Consider the following 24,685-nt stretch of genomic DNA (forward strand, 5'->3'; position numbering starts at 1 on the left):
ACGTCTCAGAGTTGACACCAGGCCCAGGGCACATGACCCGCTCTGGAGCCCTGGGCTGGGGCAGCCCTGCCCAAACCATGTGGCCTGAGAAGGGAAAGGGCTGGCTCCCCAAGGAACATCAGGCCTGCCCTGCAGGAAGGAAGGTGGATGCTGGGCAGCCAGGAACACGGGAGCCCACCCAGATGACTGTCCTTCAGTGATTACGGGGGCGGGTGGGATGTGTGCAGTTCTCATCCTTGGTCTCACTCCAAGCTGGGATGGGGTCTGGAATCCTGGCGCTGGCAAAGCCAGGGACTTCAACGCCGTTTCTTATTGTACAGATGGGGAAACTGAGGCCCAGAGAATCACACAGCCTGTTAAGATAGAGCTAGAGCTAGAACATGGGACTTTTGACAGCCAATCCAGACATCTTACAGGGGCACTTGGTGCAGTCCAAGCTGCACATTGCCTGCCCCCAGCAGTCTGACCCATCGGTCAGACCTGGGATTCAGGTCCCAAAGGGCAGAGTCCACAGAATCACATCAAGCCCTGGCTCTAGCCACAGAAGTTTAGCATTGAGGCTTGAGACCATGCTGGGGACTCCCAGGTCAACAAGCCCAGCGACGCTCTGAGGCCAGGCCTGAGATACTGTCACCAAACCCCAGTCCAAGAAGCCATGCCCACCTCTAAGGCCAGGGAGTGGGGAGAGGGGAGGGGTAAGAACAGATGCCAGGACGGGAGTAGGTAGTGGGCTGATCCAGGGTGGGAGTCAGAGAGGCCCAGGCGCCCAGACCACTGGCCCCGGCTCCAGCTCAGCAGCTAGGGAAGGGGAGGGGGACCTGCGCCACAGCCAGGAGAGGTCAAGGGGTGGAGAGGCCATAAGGGGCCCAGCGGGCCCCAGCAGGCTGAGGACGCTTGGCCAGAAAGTCCTGTTTACTCAGAGGCCCACGAGGTCAAGGCCCCGTCCCCGGGTTAATTATTAACGGCCGCCTAACCTAGCTCGTGGCTGCCCTGTGTGATGTGGGCTGGAGGACAGAGGCCTGCACCACCCCCTACTGGCACCCTGCGCAGGGGGGCCTGGAGTGCTCCCCTCCCCTCAGCTTCAAAAGGCACTGGCTCTCTGCACTCCCAGGTACTCTGACACCTTCCTCCCCAACTCAGGTGCCAGAGCCTGGGGGCACCAAAGTGGGCAAAAGTGGTTCCCCGGGCTCTTGTTCGTCTCTCACAGCCTGGCTTTGGGGCATCACACGAGGCAGGATGGAGATAGGGCAGAGGAGCCGTTGTTCAGAAGGAAAGGTCATAATGAATGCAAGGGGCGAAGCCTGTGTTTCTGGCAGGAGACAGATCTGGTGGCAAGATGCAGGGATAGGGGCAGGCACCTCAGGACGGAGCTCGAAGGGTCTGGACTGGAGTTCTCCGGAGACCCCCATGAGGGCCATTGCTCATGCTGAACCTGCTCAGGAACAGCTGGGTTCCTCGTCATTGGCTGTGCCCCCACCACTTCGCTGAACCAGCCAGGACAGGCCGCTCCGTGCCCTGGGGGAGCTTCCTGCCTCTCCAGGGAGCCGGTGCTGACAGAGGAGCTGCAGCCGCATTAGCAGCCTTTGGGATGCAAATCCTCACTTTGTCCTCAGATTAGGCCCTCACCAGCCAGGCTGGAGAAAGGCGCAGCCCGCGGTGGCAAGGCTGGCTGCCCACCTCTGCACATTCAGCCCAGCCTCCCAGGGCCTCTTGGTCCTGGGGTGGCCTTGCCCTCAGCGTAACCCAAGCCAGACACAGGCCTCCCAGGGCTCAGGAGCCTCAGGTGGGGCCAACTCCTGGACCCCCTGAGGGGCGCAGCACTCCAGACAGGCCCCCTCACCACGGAGCTCTCCTGGGACTTGTCACTCACTGTTCGATTCAGCTCAGGCTTTAGGGGCCGGGCCGGTGGAGAGATAAAGCTTCAGGTGGGGGACCAGATATCCTGGCCTAGCCTGATGGGGAACCTGGGGACAGCCAGTGCCGGGGGCATTGAAAGCCCCCCTTCTTTCACGCTGTGCCGGTCTCCCGCCCGTCCGTGGCTGTGAAGGGGCATCCGGGCTCGGAGCCCTGACCTGTGTGGCCCTGGTGGGGAGCACATGGGAAAGGTTGTAGGCATGTCTATGTGTCCTCTCAGGGCACAGCCTTTCTGTAGCTGCCTCTGGAAGCCCTGCCTCCTGGCCTTGGGCACCATGAAGCGCTGCACAGCCCAGACCCTTCAGTGTCCACTTCTCAAGGCACCACTTCTGCCCAACCAGGAAATCCTGAACAAAGGCTGCCCGTCCCTCCCTGGGTCAACACTCACTGAGAAGAAGGGCGGGGCAGCAGGAGAACAGACCATGGAGTCAGCTTGGGCCACACCATCCCCAGGAGCACGGGCCACACGTGCACAGATATGCACACAGGTGCACTCATACAGACACTTGTCACACACTCATAGTCACATGTTCACACACAGATGCCCTGCACACACACCCAGAGTCACACAGCTGCCATTCACACAGACATGTAAGCACACATGCATTGTCACAGTGCACACACATGTATGCACACACATGTACACACATAGATACTCCTAGCCCACCTGCACACCCAGGCCTTCCTGCCCTGGGAGCCAACACACAGTGCAGCCTGCATGAGCCACGCCCCCACACACGCACACGACACAGCCCCCAGCCACAGCTCCTGCTCTGCTTGCCTGGTGGCCTTCACATTGTTTGGTGCCCTCCTTTGGAAACATCAGCCAGATGGCACCCAGGAGCCTATTCCTGGCACCCCCAGGAAGTTTGAGGCCAGGACTGAGTACTTGAACCCAACACAATGTTCTGGCACCACAGGGAAATGAGGACTGGGAGGAGGAGAGGAAGCATCTGACATCCCTCAGCCAGGACTGCTCTGGGGCTGGAGGTGCCCGTGGCCCTGCTGTGGGAGGGGCACCCATTCCAGGATTGGTCCCAGATGCAGACACCTAGTAGACAGACCCTGGGATGTGGCTGGGGCTGGCACACAGTGGGACTGCATACGGAGTGGTTGGGTGAGCGAAGAAAGGCCTGGCAACGGTGGAGGAGCTCTGTGTTCCCTGGGCTGGCGTTACGGCCAGTGCCCCCCCTTCAACCCACCTCACCTCCACAGCCCTGACAGCTGAGCCCGGGCAAGCCAGCCTACCTGTGTCTGGGGAGGCAGGCGGGCTGCCCGAGGACATGCCCACACAGGGCTCCCCTGCAGCCACACACCAAGCCAACGCCAGAGTCAGGCCAAAAGCAGCAGTCTCGGGGCCTGCCTACCGCCCACATCTTGCCCAGCCTTCTGCGCCTGCTCCAGCAAGAGACCCAGCCCTTGACTCCCTGGCAGGACCCAGATTCCTGTCCACAGACAATATGCCTGTCCCCTCCCAGCACTTTGGGGACAGGCATATTGTCCTGTGGTTCACACCCTCAGCTCCTCACACAATGGCAGCAGCAGCAAGGGATCCCATTCCAGGCCTTGTATCTGTTGTCTGCCCCACAGCATCCTGCAAGGGCCCGCATGGCCTGCCTCCCTCTCTGCCTCCCTGCTCATCACTCTTCCCCTCCCTCGGGGCTGTCCCTCAAGCAGTTTGCTCCTGCTGCAGGACTATGCACTGCGGCTCCCTCTGGGTCTTTGCTTGGCCAGTTCCTTTCCTGATTCAGGTTTGGGCTCTGCTGCCCCCTCCCCAAGGAGGCCCCCCTGAAGCAGCTTCCAGTCACTGCCCTGTGACATTGCCTTGCGGGACTGCACTCCCAGTTCCTTGTGCTTAGAAATGGCCCCGCTCTTGGCCTTGTGTTTGCTCCATCATCTGCCTTCCATGCTGGATTGTCAGTTCCATACACTGAGGACCATTTCTTTATCATTCGCCACCTGAAGGGGGCCTGTCTGGCAGGTAGGTGGTGGTTCACCAATATTTCTTCGTGATCATGGTATCTCCCCTGCCAGGTAAGTATTCACCAATATTTCTTGAGTGAAAGAATGACCGAGTCAGGGCATTGCTGAATCCAAACACATAAATCTGAAATAGGAATGGCCATGTGTCAGGTGTGGGGCAGGCCTACAAGGGCACGTTGGGGTCTCCTGGGGGGCTCCTGGCTCGCTCACATCACATGGGCAGGCCCAGCTGAGTGGGCAGGGGCTAGGGCCAGATTTGAACCCATACCTTTTGCTCCTGATGGGATTAGGCTCTGCCCTGGCTACTCCCCAATCCTACACAGAGAGAAACTCGTGTACCTACTCTCCTGGATTTACTGTGGTCCTGCACTCTGCCAGCTCCTGCCTGTACACCTTTGTCTAGGACATTCTACTGCCTGGAACGTGTCCTCTGCCCGGACGATTCTCCCCCACCTCTAGGGTGCAGCCAGACACCCTTCTGGGTCCCAAGCCCTCTCCCCACCACACACAGCTCTGCTACCAGGCCGCACCCTTAGCCTGGCAATAATGAGTGCCTATTTGACGACAGGCCTGGCCAGAGGTCAGAACAATGGGGGTGGGCAAGAGGTCAGTGAGATAGGTCAGCGGACAAGGGGTCAGTCAGTCTAAAGAAGTCCAGAGAGGCAAGGGGATAACTCTGAACGCAGGAGATAAAGGCTTAGTTAACTGGTCAGCTGATTGGATAACAAGTTAGTTAGCTCGCACATTCGTTTGCTCCATCCATTTGTTGAGCACACGCCGTGTTTGAGCTGGGCCCCCGAGGGAGGCCTGGCTAGGGTAGGGAAAGCATACTTGGTTCTCACCCTGGACCAGGGATTGGCCACCCCAGGGCCCCACCTGAATCGGGCTTGTCACGGGCTTTGTACAGCCTGTGAGCTAGGAATGATTTTTATGTGTTTTTTTTAATGGTTAGAAAAAAATCTGAAGAACCCTTTTTAGTGACACATGAAAATGATATGAAATCTGCAAGTAAAGTTTTATTGGTACACAACCACGCCAGTTTATGCATTGTCTATGGCTGCTTTTGTCCCGAATGGCAGTTGGAATAGTTGCAACAGTGACTGAATGGCCCACAGAGCCTAACGTATTTCCCATTTGGCTCTTTACAGAAATGTTTGCTGGTCACTGCCCTAGACTCTCCACCACCATCCAACTGGCTGTGGGCAAGCCGTCTCAGCTGCCAGGGCTTGGTTTCCCGTGCATGATGTGATGAACAGCACACCCCGCAGAGAATGCAGGGAGGATTCCAGGCTTCGCAGTCGGCCGTTCTTCCTTTACTTCAATAAGTAGGAACTGAGCACTTACCTAGTCTGTGCCAGGCACAGGAAGTCTGTTCTGACGTCCAGCACCTGCCCTGAAGGGACATACACCCGGGGGCAGGAAGACCATTTAGCTGGGGGGATACGGAGGACAGGGAACGTGGCCTGGAGTGCATAGCAGCCTCCCAGGCTAAATCTTAAAATATAAGTAGAAATTTGCTAGGGGGACGGGAGCAGGGACCAGCATTGTAGGTGGAAGGAACACCTTTATAGCAAAGGCTGAGGCTGAGAGAGGGTAGCAGGTCTAGACCTAAGGGGTGGGGGCATGAAACCAGAAAATGGGGGCCTTTGGGCAATCAGAGATGGCCTCTCATTGCCAGCCCCACCCAGACTCCACCTGGGTTTGGCTCCCCAAGAGCAGATGTGGGTGAGGTGGAGCATTGAGGACAGGAAGAGGGCATCCTTAGGACCCCATTCCTGGGGCCCTGCTCACAGGCAGTGATGCCATTGGAATTGGACAAGCCAGCTGGTGGGTGCGGACCTGGGGGCTCAGCCCAGCAAGGTGGGGGCTACCGAGTCTGGGGCCACCTATTCCTGCCCCTGGCCCAGGGCAGCTACTGGAGTCCAGGGACCAGGCAGGCTGCCACAGAAGGGGAGCTGGCGACAAAAGCCAGTTATTCAGGGTTTTAAAAAGTCTTAAAACCTGTCCAGCTTTCCTTCATTAGATGCTTTGGGGCGTTTCCCCTTTGGAGGCTGTTGGAGATACAGACCGATAGAGGCCTGATTTGCGAAGACTTAATTATAGCCCGGAGACCTCCGCGTAAACAGTCTGAGGGTTTCTTCTGCCATCTCTTCTAAGTGCTAATGGGGAGCACAAGTCAGGTGCTGAGCAGTGGGACCGGATGACCCTGAGCTTGGGCTCCCCGTGCTGTCTTCCTGTGGGGCCATCCCCAGGGAGGGAGGCAGCCAGGCCCAGTTTGGTGTGAGTCCCTGCAGTGTGGCCACCCGGCTTTGGGTCCCGGTGCACAGCCTCCCGGCCAGATGGCCTCAGGCTGCTCATCTGTAAGTGACCATGGTGGTCCTCCAGCATTAAAGTAGGTGCCTGGCTCAGAGCAAGTGCTTCAGAAATGCTAAACAGAAGCTTGGGGGGGGGGGGGGGGTCCTGACCTTGACCCCTCAGGCCCTGGGAGGAAACTCCATCTGGGGCCAGCTGGATAAGGTGGGAGATGGGCATGAGTCAGCCTCTCAGCACCTTTGCCCACATTTGCTTCACCTCCTTGTCCCACCCCAGGCCCAGGGTGCTCACAGGGTGCCCCTTTTATGGGCCTTGCATTTCAATGGATCAAGGTGGTCCCAAGGTGGCAGTTGAGGCTGCCCTGTGCACCCTCCCTGGCAGCCCACTCCATGGCATGCCCTGGGCCTGGGCATGACCATGCCCCCCTGGGAGTCACTGGGCTGAGGGAAACCCACTCCCCAAGCTGTACCCCAGAGAGTGAACTCAGGGACTTATAGGACACAGCTCAGCTTCATTTGGGGGAGACGTTCTGCTGAGGTGCAGAGTGTGCTTAGAAGGAGAGAGATGGTTCCCCCAAACACACACAGACCCACGCTTGCCCAGAGAGACCCGCACACTCACACACACATGTGTGCATCCTGCATGATCCCCCCCACACACTCACCAAGGTATGTGCACACAAGGGGACTCCTCAGGTCAGGCCAGGGCCCCACTGCCGGTGTGTGTGCTGTGTGAGTGTGCCCCTGTGTGTGTGTGCTAGTGTGTGAGTATGTGCTGTGTGTGCCACTGTATGTGTGTGTGTGTCTGTGTGTGAGTGCACCATGGGCCAAGGAAGAAAGGGAGGGCAAGAGCTCCTCGGGGTCCTCTGTCTGAGGCAGGAAGAGGACAGAGTGACGGCTCACGGTCCCTGCAGCCAGACCCAGCACCTTGGCCTGGAGTGGTGCTCACACCAGAGGCTCCATGAGAGGAGCTGGGAAGCCTTGTCAGGAGCTGCAGCAGGAGCATTGTGGGAAGGACCACGTGCCCTTCAGTGGGCCGGCCCCTCCCAGGCCACAGAGTCGCCCTGTCCTTCCCTCTGTGGATGTCCCTTGGGCTGGGATGACCAGCCCCCACACCGGGCTTCCCGCTGAGACCAGCAAGCCATTTTGAACTGTGATGAGAAGAGGAAGTTCCTGTGGCCCCAAAACAGAAACAGGAAGCTGGGAGGGGGCATATGGATAGGGAACGGGAAGGGGGACACAAGCACCCAGCACATGCACCCAGAACACCCAGCCCTCCTGGGCCAGCCCAGCCCCGGCAGCCCTGTCTGGGCGCTGTCAGCCTCATTGGCCCAGCTATGCGGACCCAAAGGGTGGACCCTGAGGGCTTCTCAGATCCTGGCTAACTGTCTGCCTGGATGTGTTCGGTTGTCCAGGTTTATCTGGTTCTGACTGAGAGGGCTCCGTGGCTCTGCTCAAATCCTGTGTCTGGCCCCTGAGTGTTGCTACTCAGGACTCTCCACAGGGCTGCCCTGCCTCTCTGAGACCCACCACGTCTGCTGGCCACCTGACCACGCCCCTGGCCAAGTACCTGACTGGCCATCTCCAGGCTGAGAGTCTGGTGACTTCCAGCCCCCGCTGTTTTCCCAGCTGCCCTGCAGGATGTGGAAGGTCCCCAGCCCCACCCCACTTGTCCTGAAAGCCCACCACTGCTTCATATCATGTCCTTGGGCAGGAATGACCCTGCCTGGTGCTTTCCGGTAGTTTCTCCTCCATGGGGAGGTGAAATGTCTGAGAAACGTGCAGGGGCCCAGGCCTCTGTGGCCTGAACAGAAGGACAGTAGGTGCATAATCACCCACCAACCACCAGAAATGGAGAGGATCTGGCTCACAAAGGGCCCGGGTGGTTGGGGGGGGGGGGGGGGGCTGGCGAACACAGGAAAGCAAGGCTCACTCAGGGACAGCGATGTCTGCTGTTCCGCAGGGTTTGGAGGCTCCTGCAGGAAGAGTCCGGGGAGAGTGGGTGGGGTGGGGGAGCCAAGGGGCCAGAGAGGCAGATGTCACCAATTTCAGTTCTGCCCCTGGTTGGCCTGAGGCAGCTTGGGACTTCCCAGGGTGGAAGGACAGGCTGGGGAACCAGGCCACTTGGAGACCCCTTCCCCACCCCAGCTGAGTGCTGTCTGCAGACAAGGTAGTGGAAGTTCTGGGGACTCAGAGTAGACTGGGTGTGCCTTCCTGGCTCCTCCCTCTCTCCCTAAACCCCCAGAACAGATCCCTCTAATATACCTCCCGTCAGTCAGCCTCAGCCCCAGGTTATGGCAACAAAATATCTTGGACTTTATGTCCCCACAAATGAAGGCTTAAGGGTACAGCTGCCCCAGGGGCATCTGAGAAAGATTTGCAGGATGGGAGTGTGGGTGTCAAGCAGACGCCTCGCCCCACACTGAAGGATGAGGTAGAAACCACAAGAATCCCCCAAAAGGTTCCATCTTCTCAGCATTCATCTGCTAAAGAAGGAAAGTGAGGACCACAGGAGGCAGGCATTGAAGCCCCCTGCCTCGGCCTCGCGCCCCACCCAGTGCCCAGCAGGCAGTGGGTCAGCACCGCTGCCAGCAGGGAACTGGGCCCCCGGGCGGGGAGCGCATCTGACTGGACCATGTTCTTGGGAGCTCAGTTGTGAAACTTGCTTCAAACCCCCAAACCACAAAAACGGCCGATTTTCCCAGCCCTGTTCTCACGTTTCTCAGATCAGCCAAGGAGTCTTCAGCATTTCCATCCGAGAGACGCCAGGCCAGCCACCAGCCCCTGGGGGACAAGAAAATAGTGCGTGGAGACCTGGGCGCTGCGGAAACCCTCCAGCATTTGCCCTGAGCACACGGGTCCCGCCAAAGCGGTTGCAAAGTGCGGTGGGAAAGGGCGAGGCCTGGGCCTGATAAAAGGAAACTAAAATCAGGACAGAGGGACCTAGAAGCTGCTAGCGCTATCTCGGAAAGAGAATTCGAGAACACCCTTCTTGGGGAAGACTGTCTGGCTGATGGAAGGTCAGACTGCTGGTAACCAGGGAAACGCCCTTCGATTTGAAAGCAAGGTCACAGAGGCATCCCCTCAGGTCATCTCCCCTGCCTGGTGCTTAGCATGCATGGCTCTAGCTCTCCCTGGTGCAGGGGCTGGTGACAGCAGAAAGGCGGGCTCTCACCAGGCAAGGACTGGTACAGGGACCCGCAGACACGAGCAGAACCCTGAGGAGGTTCCGCTGCTTTTCTCGGCTTTGGCTGACGAGCTGCCTGGGAGCCTCAGAGCCCCATTTCCTGCTGCCGGGCCTGCAGGCCTGTCTGTGCACCCACCTCTTCTGGCTTCCTCTGGCCAGATGCCCCACCCACCCCTGCCCCCAGATGAAGCCAGATAAGACCCCTCTGGGCCGCTGTGTCCCGGCCCCGTTTGCTGCCCTTCTGCCTTCTTCTGCCCAACCACCCGCTCTGCCTGAGGGCCTGCCCTCTCTGTGATCCGCTGTCTGTCTGCTCGGCCAGCTCCTCACCTCCGTCCTGTCCGCCACCACGGCTGCCTGTTTCCAGCTGGAACCTCCTTGAGCCTGAGACAGAAACCCTGACCTGGGTTACCTTTAGCAGTGACTCCAAAAGTAAAATGTTGCTGAGAAAAATGCCAAGCTTTAGCTTTGTGTGTGCTCATCCAATCCTTTCCCGAAACTGTAACTTTTCTTTACAACGCCTGTGTTAACCAGAGGGGCTAGTCATGCTGGCTGTGACTCTACGCACTGGGTCTGAAGTTACCTGTTGTAAGTGCTATCTTCCGCGACCATATCCAGGGCCTGAAGACTCCTGCCCGGGGAGCCTGTGGGCTGGGAAGAGGCTCCTGAAGCCAAGGCCAGGAAAACAGGATGCAGGAGGCCGCACAGACAGGGACCCCACCTGAGGGGCCAGGTTGCGGTGCACGGGAGCCATGTCACGGGGGCACCCATCAGCTACTGAGATTCAGTGAGCCCATAGGAAACAGCGGGCACATGGGTGTGTCTCGGTATTTCTGAGGCCCTCTTACACCTAGGTTTTTTTCAGAGCCACATCTGTGAGTCTGTCTGTGTCTGTCTACGTGGGGGTTTCCATGCAGTGTTGTGGTTGTGTTTGTGTGTTCCTCGGTGTGTACTCCGGTGTCAGTGTCTCTGGGTGTTTATACCTGTTCATTCAACCGCTGTCTAGTGTGGCCAGGGCCCAGGCCGGGTACTGAGAAGCTGGGCCTGGTGGAGGCCTATCGGTCCCCATCTCCTCGTGCCCACAGTCTGGTGGGAGGTGGGCAGTAAACAAGATATCACATCCAGAAAAGTGTAGTCCCAGTGGGGACAAGGGAACCCATGTATGAGAGCACAGCACAGGGGGCCAGAGCCTCTGAGACCAGGGACCTGAAGGGGACCTCGATGCTCTGAGGAAATGACAGGAGAGCCAAGTGAGCTGGCATGTGTGGGAGTCAGCCAGTTGGTTGGTGGAGGAAAGTTTTCCAGGCAGAGGGAACAGCATGTGCAAAATTGGGGCACCAAGGAGGAGTAAGGAGGCCAGGGTGGCAGGAGCAAAGGAAGCTGAAGGGCAGTGGGAGGTAAGGGCAGATGTGGGGCAGGAGCTGGGCCTGAAGGCCACAGTCATGATGGTGGGGACTGGACAGCTGGCCCTGAAAGCTATGGGAGTCCTTGGCTGGGAAAGTGGCCAGTCACGTGGCCGTTTAGCAGGGCTGCTCTATCTGCTGAAAGCAGAATGGGTTGCAGGGCGCCTGGGACAAAGCCTGAGAAGTCATCCAGTTGAGAGTGATATGGTCAGGGCCTGTGGGTGGGCGTGTGACAACATTGGAAGGATGAGATGCAAGGCTTGGTGATGGGGAAGGCGTGCAAGGGTCCAGAAGCTCCCTGTGTGTGCATGTGCATGTGTGTGCACAAGTGTGAGTGTGCACATGTGGGTGGAGGGGCTGCGGCTTGGCCTCCTGTCCTCTCCCCCTCCCTTGTTCTACCTCACGCCCATGTCCCCCACCGTCTGGCCGCGGACATGACAGTGACGGTAAGAAGGGCTCAATGTCGCAACTACATTTCCTCTCGAACCCAGGGCCACCAGAGATTAGCTGAGAGCCCCGTGTGCACCAGGCGATAACACCCCCACTCCTCCGTTTCCTAATCTGATTCATTTCCAACTGATAACAAGATGAGGGCCCGTGGGCAACTAAGAAATGCCCAGCAGGTCCTAACAAGGTGCAGCCAAGGGACAGAGGGGCTCTGAACAGCAGGGACAAAAGACAATCAGGGCCAGGGTGTACATGGAGGGAGTGGGAGCGGGGAGGAGAGAGAGAGAGAGAGAGAGAGAGAGAGAGAGAGAGAGAGAGAGAATATGAAGTAGACAGGGAGACAGAGACAGACAGAGAGGAGCCAGGGTCAGGGTGGAGTGGTGGGAATGATAAGGAGAGAGAAAAATGTGGAGAGCAACAGAGACAGATTGACAGATGTATAAATATATACAGAGGGACTGAGCTGGGGGCTGGAGGGAGAAGAAGTAGAAGAGACTGAGTGGGGGACAGAGAAAGAGAGAAGAGGTGACCTAAGGTCAAGAGAGAGGGGGAGAGTAAAAGGGAGGACACAGGTAGAGATTGAGAGTGTGGGGGTGGGAGGAAGGGTGACCTGGCCTTCCCTGGGCACTGCCCATGTGGCCTGAACACAGGGGGGCGGGGCAGGGCACTGGTCTTGTTGATTCAAACTCTGCCAGGCACAGGCCCAGCTTGGACCAGAGAGACAGAAGCAGCAGCTCCAGGCACCACCACACACCCGCCCAGGGAGCCCTGACCCTCAGAGCCCAGGAGGAGCATGCGGGGTCTGTGGGCTGCACAGCTGGGGGGCCATCAATCCATGCTCCCTGTCCACAGGGCTCACCAGAAGGGGGGCTCAGCAAAGGCAAAAGGGACAGAGTCATCACCCAGGGTTTCTCTGTGTCCTAATGGGGTCTGGTGGGGCTGGAGTGAGGCTAGACAGTCAAGGTGGAATAGGCAGGACTCAACACAGAGGGAGGCATCAGGGACCGGAGAGTGGGGAGTCACAGTGCTCCCTCTGCTCCTCCCTCCCAGGCTGGGCTCTCCTCTGGGGTTAGAGTCTGGCTCATGCTCCGTGATGTTCTGTTCAGAATAGGGAAGCTTGGCCCCAGGAGTTATGGAGGCCTGGCCACTCCCTAGCTCCCTAGCTCCTAAGCCCCTGTCCAGTATCATCCCTAACGAGACAGAAGGGCACAGGAAGCTGCCCATTTGAGGGGCATCGGGAGCTGGGCAGGCTCACCCAGGCTACTGGGCTCAGGTCTTCCTTCAGGGAGGAAAGGGTCTCCCCAGAGCACCCAGGCCAGGGGCTCAGGGGGAAGGGGCGGCAGGCCTCCTCCCAGTGCCTGCAGAAGGGTGGTAGGAGGGTGTCTCGCAGAGGGAACTGCCTGAGCAGGTGCAGGACAGGCAGCATCTGGAGAGGCAAGGAGCGAATCACCAGGCCCTGGTGGATTTCACGCTGAGGGCAGAGGGAGCTCTGGAGGCTCCCAAACAGGAGACTCACGGTCCCGTGGGCATTTTAAGAAGTCCCTCTGTCCCCGACCTGACCCATGAAGGACAGAGCAGACTGTGCTGACCACGGTCCCCCCAGCCAGGCCTTCTGCCCAGGGAGGCTCACCTCGCCCCCTCCTGGTTTAGAGCAACCGCCCTCTGATTTGCCATGCTGGTCCTGATGCCCTGACTGCCTCGACCACAGGAAACGCTGCCCCAGCGCAGCACTTCCCTTTTCTGAAATCTGCCGCCAGCAGCCTGGTGGCCAGGGAAGGCAGACTTCCCGCTGCCCCCACCCCGGGCTCTTCCCACCGGTCACAAGTGGTTTGCTCCTGAGCTTCCCTGGGCAGAGGTGACCTTCTTGCCTCAACCACAGATCAGTTATTTATCAGAACAGGAAAGATGGCACCAGAGATATGTCCTCACCACCACCAGGAGGGCCTGGCTTGCTCCAACGACCACACGCCTGCTCCCCACATCACACAGGCTTGTGTTGCTGGCACGTGCGGCCTGCACAGGGGAGGGGGCTGCCCCAGGAGGCCCCATAGGCAGGTAGGGCAGATATGTGATACATCCAGGCTCATGGGCTCGGCCCGGCTCTGGGTGGAAGCTGGGAGCCGTGGAGGCGTCTGGTGGTCTTTGGGTCCTGTGAGAGTCACCCTTCCTCCAGATGCATTCTCAGCCTGTGGCAGGTCCTTGGGCTCCTCTGTCCCTCCAACCCATCATAGAAATGAGACTCGGCCCCTGGAGGCCAGGACCCACTTTGAAAAAGAGAAGAGCAGTCATCAGGATTCCTCAACAGTGGCACCGTTGACATTTTGGGCCAGATCATTGAATCTGTGTGGTTGGGGACTGTTCTGTGCATTGTAGGATATTTAACAGTGTCCCTGGCCTCCATCCACTAAATGCCAGTGGCATTTCACCACCACCACTACCACCACCCATCACAACAACCAAAAATGTCTCCAGACGCAGCCAAAATTGTTCCAGGTCAAGGGCCATTGGTCTAGGTACATCAGAGGGCCTTGGTTCCCATGGATAGAAGTGCCAGGGCTCAGCCCACCTGTTTCATGGTTTTGTTCTAGAAGGTCACGGAATGAAGAGACTGTAACTGGTCAGAATCTGGGATCCTTGGAAGCTAGAGGGTGCGCTTGTCTGTCTGAGGGGCCTGTGCTGTAGGCCCCCTCTGGGGTTTGGGGCATAACTGTGTCACAGAACCTGGGGCAGGAAAGGGGAGCCCCTAGGACTTGAAGGGATATGGGAGGTTTCATTTCAGGGAAAGTCAAGGAGATATGCTGTGAATCGGGTCACCTGGGGCCAGGGAGGCACTCAGTTAGGGTCAGAAGCAAGAGATACGGAGAAAGGCTTCAGAATTAGAGCAAAACACAGGGACAGCATATGTGTCCCGGACTCAGAGATGGTGACTTGGAACTGACCTTGGTACATAAAGCCCAGGGCTGTAGAGGACGCCCCATACAAAGGCGGCTTGCAAAGCTGACCCAAGGAAGTACAGTGAAGCTTCCATCCTCCTGTGGTGGAAATAACAAGTCACCTTTGAGAAACCAAAATTCTAGCTAGAGCCATGAATAGATGTGGGATTCAAATTTATGCAATTCAGGGACTCTAGATCCCCAAATCTATAACATAACGGTTATAGTACTATGAAAGAAAATTACCTCTACTCACTTTGTGTGGACACTTCCACAGTCCAGGGCAATTACCACAGAGAAAACAATCCCTGATACAGATGAGCTCACAGTAAAAAGAAAGTATTAACGACCCCCAAAAAGCAAACCACACCAGCAGATCTTAGATCTAGATTTATTAGAGTAATTTGAAAAAGACTATAGTAAGCATACTTAAAATTAAGAAGGCGATGGAAGAGGGGGTTGAAGACATAATAAAAAAATAGTACTTGAAAATAAAGATTTCAAAGGAGATCAAAAAGTCATTGCCCTATAAAATAAAAGTTCATCGAATGGTTGTATAGCAAATTAGTTGTAGTGGAAGGGGGAATTATAAACTGGGAAATACAACTGAGGACATTTCATGAAACCCAGCACAGAGATGCAGAAACAAGGAAAATATGAGAGACTGGGACTCTTAGAGGATAGAATGAAAAGTTCCAAGATGATCCAACATGCATATAATGGGAATTCCAGAAGGTAAATTTGAGACATAATAGTTAAGAAACTTCCAGAACTAAGGCATGAGTCCTTACATTGAAGATGCACACTGAGGTCCAAGAAAGATAAATAAAAACAAATTCACACCATAGTAAAACTACAAACCATTGAAGACAAAAAGACAATCTTAAAGGTACCAAGAAGAAATGAGAAATTACCACAAAGGAGTGACAATTAGACTGTCAACAGACTTCTCAGCAGCAGCAATGGATGTCAGAAGACTAGAGAACTACATATTCCAGGTGCTCAGGAAAATAACTTCCTAATAAGATTCCTACACTCCACTAAACTAGAGTGAAATAAAGAATTGGGATGCATGGATGCCCAGCTTATGGGGCATCTAACAGGGGAATTCTGGGTCCCAGAATGAGGAACCTGGGCCCTTGAGAGGCAAAATGGTGTGTTATCCAAGGTACAGAGCTAATTAAGTAGCAGAGCTGGGATTAGAACTCGGGTGTCCTGCCTCCCAAATTTCTGATCAGGATTGTTAAAATCAGTTTGCGGAAGCAATACCCAGAGACTTCTTAAAGCAAATTATCAGACGACCAGGGATAGTAAAATTAAATTCTGACTGGATTATGGAAGGGTCCTGGCTTACCTGGATGGCTACATGAATATATCCTTGGAGCAGACAAAAGACTATGTGAATGGACAACCGAAGAGTAAGTGTGGGGATACACGTATCCGAGGAGATGAAGTGTTGCACGTAAGCACACAGAAGAGAAGGGTGTGAAGGCATCAAGAGTACAGCATTTTTCACACTTGTATGTTTTTTAGGGGATCTTGTTGGGGGTTTTAATGTAATTTGTTGTATTTCATAACAGTTGATTTTTCACCGACATTTGAGTAAGATAAATGCATAAAGTGGTGGATTTCATTGTAAAGAATTCTTTCATATTTAAGTCTCAGTTATTTTCTTTTACCTCTATGCAGGTGTGCAGAATGCAAAAAGAATTTTTAAAAGAATTGGGTGCAAAGACAGGGACTCGAGGCAGGATTTGTGGTGAGGAGGTAGCATTCATTAGGTCAGAAGGGCTAACAGTCTTTCAAACAATCGTGAGTGGTGAGGCCGAGTGGGGAGGTGGGCCAGCCTGGCCTTTTGGATGATAGGTTCACTTTGGATGGATGCTTTAGACAGGAAAGTTGTGAAAGCCAAGGTCAGAAACTAAGAAATGTCCCAGAGAATAACAAAATGACGTGGCAAGAGAGCCTAGCAATTCAGCCCTGTGGTTCTGACAAGGTCATGAGGGTGGGGTCAAAAGCCACAAGTGATTCCTTTAACGCTGCAGCGACACCAGCTTCTGGACCACATCTGTCATCACTTCCCTACACTGCCACCTGATCTGTTCTTCATATTCCACTCAGATTCTACCTCTTTAGTGCTTTTCCCCTGTCCTCTCACCGGATTTTACTTCTTTCCTCTGGAACTCCTCTGTGAGCTATCTTAGATGGTTGTTATCTGGACTTTCGTTGTCTTTCCCGATGAGACATTCACCCTGGATCCGTGGAAATTCACCTGTGCTTCCCACACAACCTTCCATGGCTTCCTTTCCACGTGGGTGGCCGGGACGTGTGCGCTGCTCACTTGTCAGAGGTTGTTCCTCGGCTCAGCTGCACCCGTTACCCTCGGTCAGGGCAAGGCTGCAATGGAACTGGAGAACCAGAATGCACCACTGCCCCGGGATCACTCTAAGATGCTCCAATCTCAGTGTCTGAGACAAGGGGTCCTGGGGTCTGCATGGAGCACAGATGGTTATAGGTCAACCATCTATTATGGTGGAATCAAGCTGCCATCACTTCCTGTTATCCACAGCCTGTCCTCTGGAAGATGTGGGGAAAGTCTTAGGTCTCCATGTATGGATCTTTGAAAACAGAAATTCTTCATGCACTGCGAGGTTCAGCACAGCTTCCCTGACTGAAGCTGGAGCTGGCAACACAGAGCTAAGGACAGACACCTACCCATTCAGATCTGGGGACCAGACTCAGGTCATCACATGGTTCCTACCTCTTAGAACCACTCCTTGGCTCCTGTCTGTTCCTCAAACACTAGAAACCTGTCCCTGCCTCAGGGCCTTTGCACTTGCTGTTTCCTCTGCCTGGGATACTCCCCCCCTTCCTCCATATTCATTTTGTTGGCTTGTTCCAGTCTTGGCTCAAATATTGCCCCTCAGGGAGCCCTTCCCTGAGCCCCTTAACTAAAGCCCCCCCACAGGTATTCTCACCACTATCACCACTCTGATTTGTGTCCTTCAGGGTCTTTATCAAAAGCTGAAACTACCCCATTTCCTTTTTTGTTTGCTGGTTGATCATTGTCTCCTCACAGAATATCCGCTCACCACTGGGTTCCCAGTGCCTGGCACAGTAGGTACTCAATCGATGTTCGGAAGGTGAGAGACTTGGGAAACCCAGAGGACACCAGGGGTAAATGATCCCAGCCCCTGATCCCAGCCTTGTCTATGCTGACTACTCCCCACTCCGCAGGGCTCTCTCGGTCCCATTCTCTCAGCTGCTCTCTGGGCTAGGCCTTGGAGGACTTGGCCTCATTCTCCTTACAAGTGGACCCTGGGCTCATAAAGTCCCAAGTTCAAGTCCTGGCACTATCAGTATTGGCTGTAGGACCCTGAGCAGATCTCTGGGCCTTCACTTCCTCACAGGTAGCATGGGCCTGCCTGGGGGTGTTTGTGGGGGGGTGTCCTGGGAAGATTCTTTGGAAGAGCCACCAGACACCTCAGCACAGTCTGGTTCCAGATGGGTGCCCAGCAGTGTGGGCCTTTGAGTCAGCCTCGGGGGTGGGGTAGGGGGTTCCAGTTGGAGGATTTCCCAGAGGCGGGGCACAGGGATCCCAGCGGCCTTTGGTGAGTGACGAAGGCCCTTCCCAGGACTAGCCGCCCCCACACCCAGGAAGAATGACAGGTGGGCACTCACCTGGCACTGGAGACAACTTTCTATCTTCACCCCTTCCTGGCTATGAACATCATTCCTGCTCAAAGGGGCAGGCTTGCCATCTTCCAGAAGGACCAGAGCCTGAGGCTGGGGGCCATGGCCTACAGTGGACTAGGAGGAGGGCTGGGGTCCAACCACACCCAGGCATGGGGCCTCCTAAGAAAGGGGACTCCTCACCCTCAGTGCCCCCAGGCCCTATATGGGCAGGGGGATCTTCTCAAGAATTCTGAAATCTTTTGCTATCTTTTTGTGTCCAGCTTCTTACTCCAAAGACCTAGTGGCTGCCACCCCTGACGGATGGTGGGATGCAGCCTAGTGGGCAGTGACTGGCACAGTGGACCCTCACTAGGCAGTGATGCCAGTGACTGCCCTGCTCTGCCCAGGACTGCAGGGAGGCCGCCCCAGGGAACCCCACAGGAGCTGGAGCTCAGCATCTGCTTCACCTTCACCATCTATCACTGCCATTCGGGTCCTCGCCAGAGAAGGGACAGGAGCCTTGACACTTTGAAATCCCACTGCCTACTGTGCCTGACCTCCGGGAAGAGCCCCTGAGGACTAGTGAAAACCATCTCTTCTTGGGAAACCCACATCGGGGCCCCACTTGTCTTCAGTGCCCCGACCCCTTCCACTCATTCACAGGTGGCCTCTGAGGCATTCGCGGGAGACTCTGGTTCCGATGGTGGGATGCAGGCAGCCATGTGGGTCCGAGGTCTCCGGGACCCTGCCCTCCAAGACAGGCCCTCTGTCTGGACCAGTTCAGGGCCTGGGAAAGGCCTTCTCCATGTCCTGGAGAAGATGGGGGGCTTGGCCCAGACCAGGGGGACCCCTATGGACCAGGCCAGTAGCTCTGGGCACAAGACGTGGGGACCCCTCCCTCTGAACTCCTGTGTTCCAAAGATGAGGGCCCTGCAAGCCACCCCAGGTCAGCCAAGAAGTTGTCTGTGAGGGATCAACGACCAGGACATCTTCTGTGCCCACCCTTACCCCAGGGGGTGGAGAGAGGTACCTGGCTCTGGGGGAGGCAAGAAACACCTCAAGGGAGTCCCACGGTGGTGACAGCCATGCCCTGAAGGATGCAGGGAGTGCGGACACTTCCCCCAGCTCCAGGCCTCTGTATCTAGCTGCCCCCGGCCCCGAGCCCTGACCCTGGCCCCACAGGACACCCCCTGGAAGCTCCCATTTCCCCTCTGGATTTCTCCCATCAGGCATTGAGCCCAGGACACCCTGCCCTCCCTGAGCTCCAGGCTCTGCCAAGTGTAGGCTGAGGAACCTCTGGGATGGGAGGTGGGTTGTGTGGCCCCAGCCCCTACGGGTGGCTGGGCTGGCTCTGTGAGTCTCTGTGCATGGTGGGACTGGATGAGGGTGGCCAATGTGGTCAGGGTCAGAGCATGTCTGTGTGTCTGCGGGCTGTGTCGGTGTGCGGTGTAGGGTGACTGTGGGCCGTGTCAGTGTATGGTGTGTGGGTCTGTGGACTGTAGCAGTGTTTTATGTGGGTCTATGTGTGTGGTGTGTGCATGTGTGGTGTTTGTAGGCTACGATAGTATGTGGAGGGGTGTCTATGTGTGGTGTGTGTGTCTGTGTCAATGCAGTGTGTGTATTCAGGTATGTACATGTGTCTGTGTATGATGTGTTTTTTGTGCATGGTGTTTATGAGTGTCTGTGTGTGGTGTGTGTGCATGTGTGTAATGTGTGTGTGGCATGCGTGTCTGAGTGTGATGTGTTTTTTGTGTGTGCAGTCGGTGTGTGTCTGTGTGTGGCATGTGTATCTGTGTCCTGTGTACTTCTGTGTGTGGTATCTATGGGTGGTATGGGTATGGCATGTGTGTCTGAGTGTGATGTGTTTTTTGTGTGTGCTATCTGTGTGTGTCTGTCTGTAGTATGTGTGTCTGTGTGCTGTGTGCTCCTGTGTGTGCTGTCAGTGTGTGTCTGTGTGTGGCATGTGGATCTGTGTGTCGTGTGCTCCTGTGTGTGGTGTTTGTATGTGGTGTACGTGTCTGTGTGCACGTGTCAGAGGGTCTGACATCTGGGCCAGGTGCTGAAGTGTCCTGTGGGGAGACTGGGACTCCTGGGGCCCCAGGAGTGATCATTAGAACAGGAGGAGCCAACTCCCAGCTGTGATGGAGGACACGGGGCAGAACAGAGCAGGCACACCTCAGGAAGCAGGGCCGTGGCACTCTCTGCAACCCATCTGTCTCCTTCTCTCCAGATGTTGTCCAAAGCGCGAGGGGCCCAGCAAGTCCAGGCCACACTTGCCTCTCTGCCCGCCAGGCAGGCCCTGGTCACCAGGTGGAGAGAAAGCATGGCCCAGACCCACACACAACCCACACCCGCTCTGCTCTTACAGCAGAACTTCCCACTCAGCGGCCTGACTCCCAGCCTAGGGTTCAAGTCCAGCTCCAGCTCCTGGGGTAACTGTGGAGTCATTCGCCTTCCTGAGGCTCAGCTCCTGGGCCCTGAGTCAGGTAGCCACAGACTTAGCCCAAGACAGGCAAAGAGGGGCTGCCCCGACACATGGCTACTGCTGTTTGGACCACTACCTCCTCTACAGGATGGCAGGGCTGCGGGGAGGCTGATTGTGCTCAACTAACTGGCCCAGGTCCCAAACAGAGAAAAACGGAGGCTCCTGGAAAGCCCAGAGGGCTGTGTGGAGGGCACAGGGGAGCCCAGTGCATGGCTGGTGCCAGGTGTGGGAAGGGGCCTCCAAATGCCATGGTGGAGCCTCCTGGACACCCCTCTGCCTGCCCACTGCTTCAGGGCTTGCTGTCCACATACCCACCGGCTGGCCTGGGCTCCTGGTCTTCCCCCCAGGCCTGGCCTGGCCTCCTGGCTCCTGAGAATGCCCCAGGCTTGAGGGGTCCCTGCAGTGGGTCAGATTCCCCTGGGGCTGGTACCTGCAGGAGGCCTCAGGAGAGGTGATGGAATTAGGGGTAAAATGAGGACTCCTCAACCCTGGAGTCAGGCCCCCTGAGCCCACTTCCTGGCTGCTCTCTGAGCCTCGGTTTCCTCATCTGCAGTGTATTCTGCCGACCTCTAAGCGCTCCTCATCTGCGTCTCCCATCTTAGAGGGCAGCCCCTGTCCATCCCGTTTCCCTGTTCCTCCCCCCCTTTCTTTCCTCCTGCCCCGCCCTCCCTTCTCATTGCTGCAGTTTCTGGGCCACTGCCCCTCCCCCTGCTGCAGACGCAGGCGGAGCAGGACAGAGGCTGCTGGGCCCCACGACCTTCAGGTTGCCCATGACGCAGAAGCAGAAGCCAGTGCGCGGATACTCCAGGAACAAAGGAAGGCAAGGGTCACATCGAGTGACCAGCAGGTCCCAGTGTCCTGGCCAGAGCCTCTGGGGGCAGAGTCTCAGGACAGTGGGATCACCTGGGAGCCCAGGACTCCCTAAATTGCCTCCCAACTTACGGTGGAAAGACCCATAAGTTCCAGAGACAAGGCTCTCAGAGTCCACAGAGGACTTCAGGGGGACAACGGGCTAGACCTCCGGCGGGTGCCAGGCCCGAGCTGGGGCAGGCTGGACGGGCAGGGCAGCGTGGCCCGAGTGGTGACTCTCCCGGCTGAGCCGAAAGGGGGGCGGCCCAGGCAGCATGCTGGGGGCCTCTGACAGCCCCTTTCTCATTCTCAAGTCTAGGCTGCTGGGACCAGATTGGTCAGGGAGGTGGCTGCTGGGACACAGATTGGTCAGGGGGTGGCTGCTGGGACACAGATTGGTCAGGGGGTGGCTGTAGGCAGGGGCCAGTAAGATCGAAGCCTCCATCCCCCCGAGGCCGGTGCCCTGGCTGTGGGGCCATGTGGGAGGCATGCCATCCCCCGCTGTTCACCTCCTGTCCCGGGGCCTTCTCAGCCAGGACCGTGCTGAGGACAGGAGTTTTGCAGGGGAGTGGGAGGTGATGCCTTTGTGGGCCTCAGACAGGAGCCAGGAAGCACAGGGCCCGTTCCCAGCGGCTCTGCCTCCCAGGGCCCCTGAGCCCCAGGAGGGAGCCTCCAAAGCTTTCGCTCCGTCCTGGGCTGCCTGGGCTGCTCAGCTCCAGGTCCAGCCTCTTCCCCTGCCCGGCGGGGCTCCTCACAGAGCTGGCCACCCGCCTGCCCCTGAGCGGCCGCTGACTGTGGCCCTGAGTGTGGAGTGAAGGGAGGAGGCCAGACCACGGGGCCTGATGGTGTCACACTCCCTTCCCCTCACAGCCTGGGCTGGAGCCAGAGGATCACCCCTCATCCACCCCAGAGACCAAGACAAGGATTGGTGGAGAGACCCATGAGTTCAGGGGTCACTGTGTGTGGCTGAGTCAGAAGTCAAAGATTTGCTGACAGCAGCCTTGGAGGTATTGATCTGGTGGGGGAGGTGGGAGAACTCTGTCCCTGCCAAGGGCTGTGGGCTGGTCAGCATGCGGGGTTCAGCAGGGCCTACTCCAGAGACGGCTCCCTCAGATAAGGGGCTAAGGGCCCCTCTCATGGCCCAGGGCCCTCAGCAGGCAGGGGAGTGACTGTCATACAAGTGATTTCAGTTCTCACTCTAGGCCAGTGATGGCGAACCTATGACACACGTGTCAGAGATGACACGCGAACTCATTTTTTTTTGGTTGATTTTTCTTTGTTAAATGGCATTTAAATATATAAAATAAATATCAAAAATATACATCTTTGTTTTACTATGGCTGCAAATATCAAAAAATTTCTATATGTGACACGGCACCAGAGTTAAGTTAGGGTTTTGCAAAATGCTGACACGCCAAGTTCAAAAGGTTCGCCATCACTGCCTAGGCCAGCCGTGGGCAAACTACAGCCCGCGGGCCGGATCCGGCCCGTTTGAAATGAATAAAACTCAAAAAAAAAAAGACCGTACCCTTTTATGTAATGATGTTTACTTTGAATTTATATTAGTTCACACAAACACTCCATCCATGCTTTTGTTCCGGCCCTCTGGTCCAGTTTAAGAACCCATTGTGGCCCTCGAGTCAAAAAGTTTGCCCACCCCTGGCCTAGGCTGATGGTCCAGTGTACCTCGGCCTGCATGGCCAAGAGGGACAACGGGGACAGGGAGACCATGCGCTCCAGCTCCCAAGCACTCACAGGTTGAAATGACAGGATTGGGGAGTTGGGAACTGAAGAGTAAATGAGCCCAGCCTCCCCTTGGAGAGGACAGCAGGCGGTGGCTGGGCTGGCGTCCTTGGGGGGAGGGGAGGGGGTAGACAGCTGCAGTGGACGCAAAGGCCGCCCCAGCCTCACCTGCTCCAGGGAATGAGCCTGGGTCATCCCAACACAACAGTGACCAGAGCACCACGGAGACAGGCTGTCCCCACCTCAGGACACTGTGTCCGGCTCACTTCTCTGGGATGCAGGCACAAAGCCAGCTCCCTCCCTCCCCAGAAAGCTGTAGCGAGTGAGTTCACGACACTCGCATCCCCAGCCCTGCCCAGGCACTCCCAGAGGTGGCCAGACACTCCTGCTGCCCCTTCCTCCTCCCACACAGACACCAACCAGCCAGGCTGGGTCAAGCCTAGAGCAGAAGAGGAGCGCTGCCATGACTGGGGGCATGGAGAAGGGGTCGCCTCCCTCAACTGAACTCCCCTCAAAAAGACTTCACCAAAGGTGGTTCTCCATCCATACTGGAGGCTGCCTGGGGAGTGTGTGTGCCTGTGCACGTGTGCATGTGTATTTGCATGTGTGTACATCCATGCACTTATTGGTGCATTTGTTTGTGCACACTGAGTGCATGTGTGAACGGTGTGATTATGTGGACACATGGGTGCAGTGTGTATGTGTGTGCGTGCATGCACGTGTGTGCGTGTGCTTGTGCGTGTGCGTGTGTGTGTGCGTGCACGCGTGCACGCGCATGCGCCCTTACATGTACTTACTTGGCCCAGGCTCCAGGCGAGGCTGGCCCCCTTCCAGGTGCTGACTGGAGAGACACTCCAGCTGTCCCTTGGAATGGCTTGATCTGGGCTTAGCCAGAAACCCTTACCAGTCCCTATGGCCCGGCCCTGGCAGCTGTCCTAGACCGAAGGGCTTCTGCTCAGCCCTGGCCAAGCTGGCCGTGTCACCAGAGGGCAGCTCTGTCCACTGGGAGGGCATGTGGTGGCCCTTGGCTCAGAGCAGACCTAGGCTCGAGGTCACTGGCACTGAGGCAGAGGCACGTGGCCCACTGGGGTCCAGAGTGCTCTTTGATGCCACCAGGGCCTGGCCGGGCCTCCTCCCACCAGTGTCCCCTGCTGGGAACATCAGGTACTGCAGGCTGGCTCTGAGAATCATTGTCAGGAAAGGGGGCCCCTTCACCACACTGAGGTTCCTCCCTTCAGTGAGCAGGAGGTTGATATCTATGGTTTGCAACCATGCTCCAAGGAACCCCTAGGGTTCCTTAGTTCCCTTCAAAGTTTCCCAAGAGTGATGCTCCCAGCTCCCCACCTTCCTCCTCAAAAGAGCATTGCTTTTAAGTATTGGGCTTTTGAAGACATTTCTCCAAAAAAATGTTTAAATCTCTGGGCTAGATTTTGACCTTTTAGTTCTAGGAGTCTGTTTATGAGTGATCTTATTCAAATCTTTTAAAGCAATTCATTGGGCTTTAATCCCTGTCATCCCCTGCCAGGTGTCAATGTTACTGTAAGTGGGATTCTGATGTAAATACCTCTTGGAAAGCAGAAGAAGCAATGAGGAAAGATAAGGTGCCCAGGGGTCCACCTTTGGCAGGCGTGGACTTCATGCTCCAGTAAAAGGTATGTATATGAGAGGCTCTCCAGGGAGGTGCTGCCTCACCACTCCAGCCTTGACATGGGGAGACCCTGATAACAGGTATCGCCACCCAAGAGCCCACTGGCTTC

The sequence above is a fragment of the Myotis myotis genome, unplaced genomic scaffold (genome assembly GCF_014108235.1).
Source record: "Myotis myotis isolate mMyoMyo1 unplaced genomic scaffold, mMyoMyo1.p scaffold_m19_p_19, whole genome shotgun sequence".
NCBI lineage: Eukaryota > Metazoa > Chordata > Mammalia > Chiroptera > Vespertilionidae > Myotis > Myotis myotis.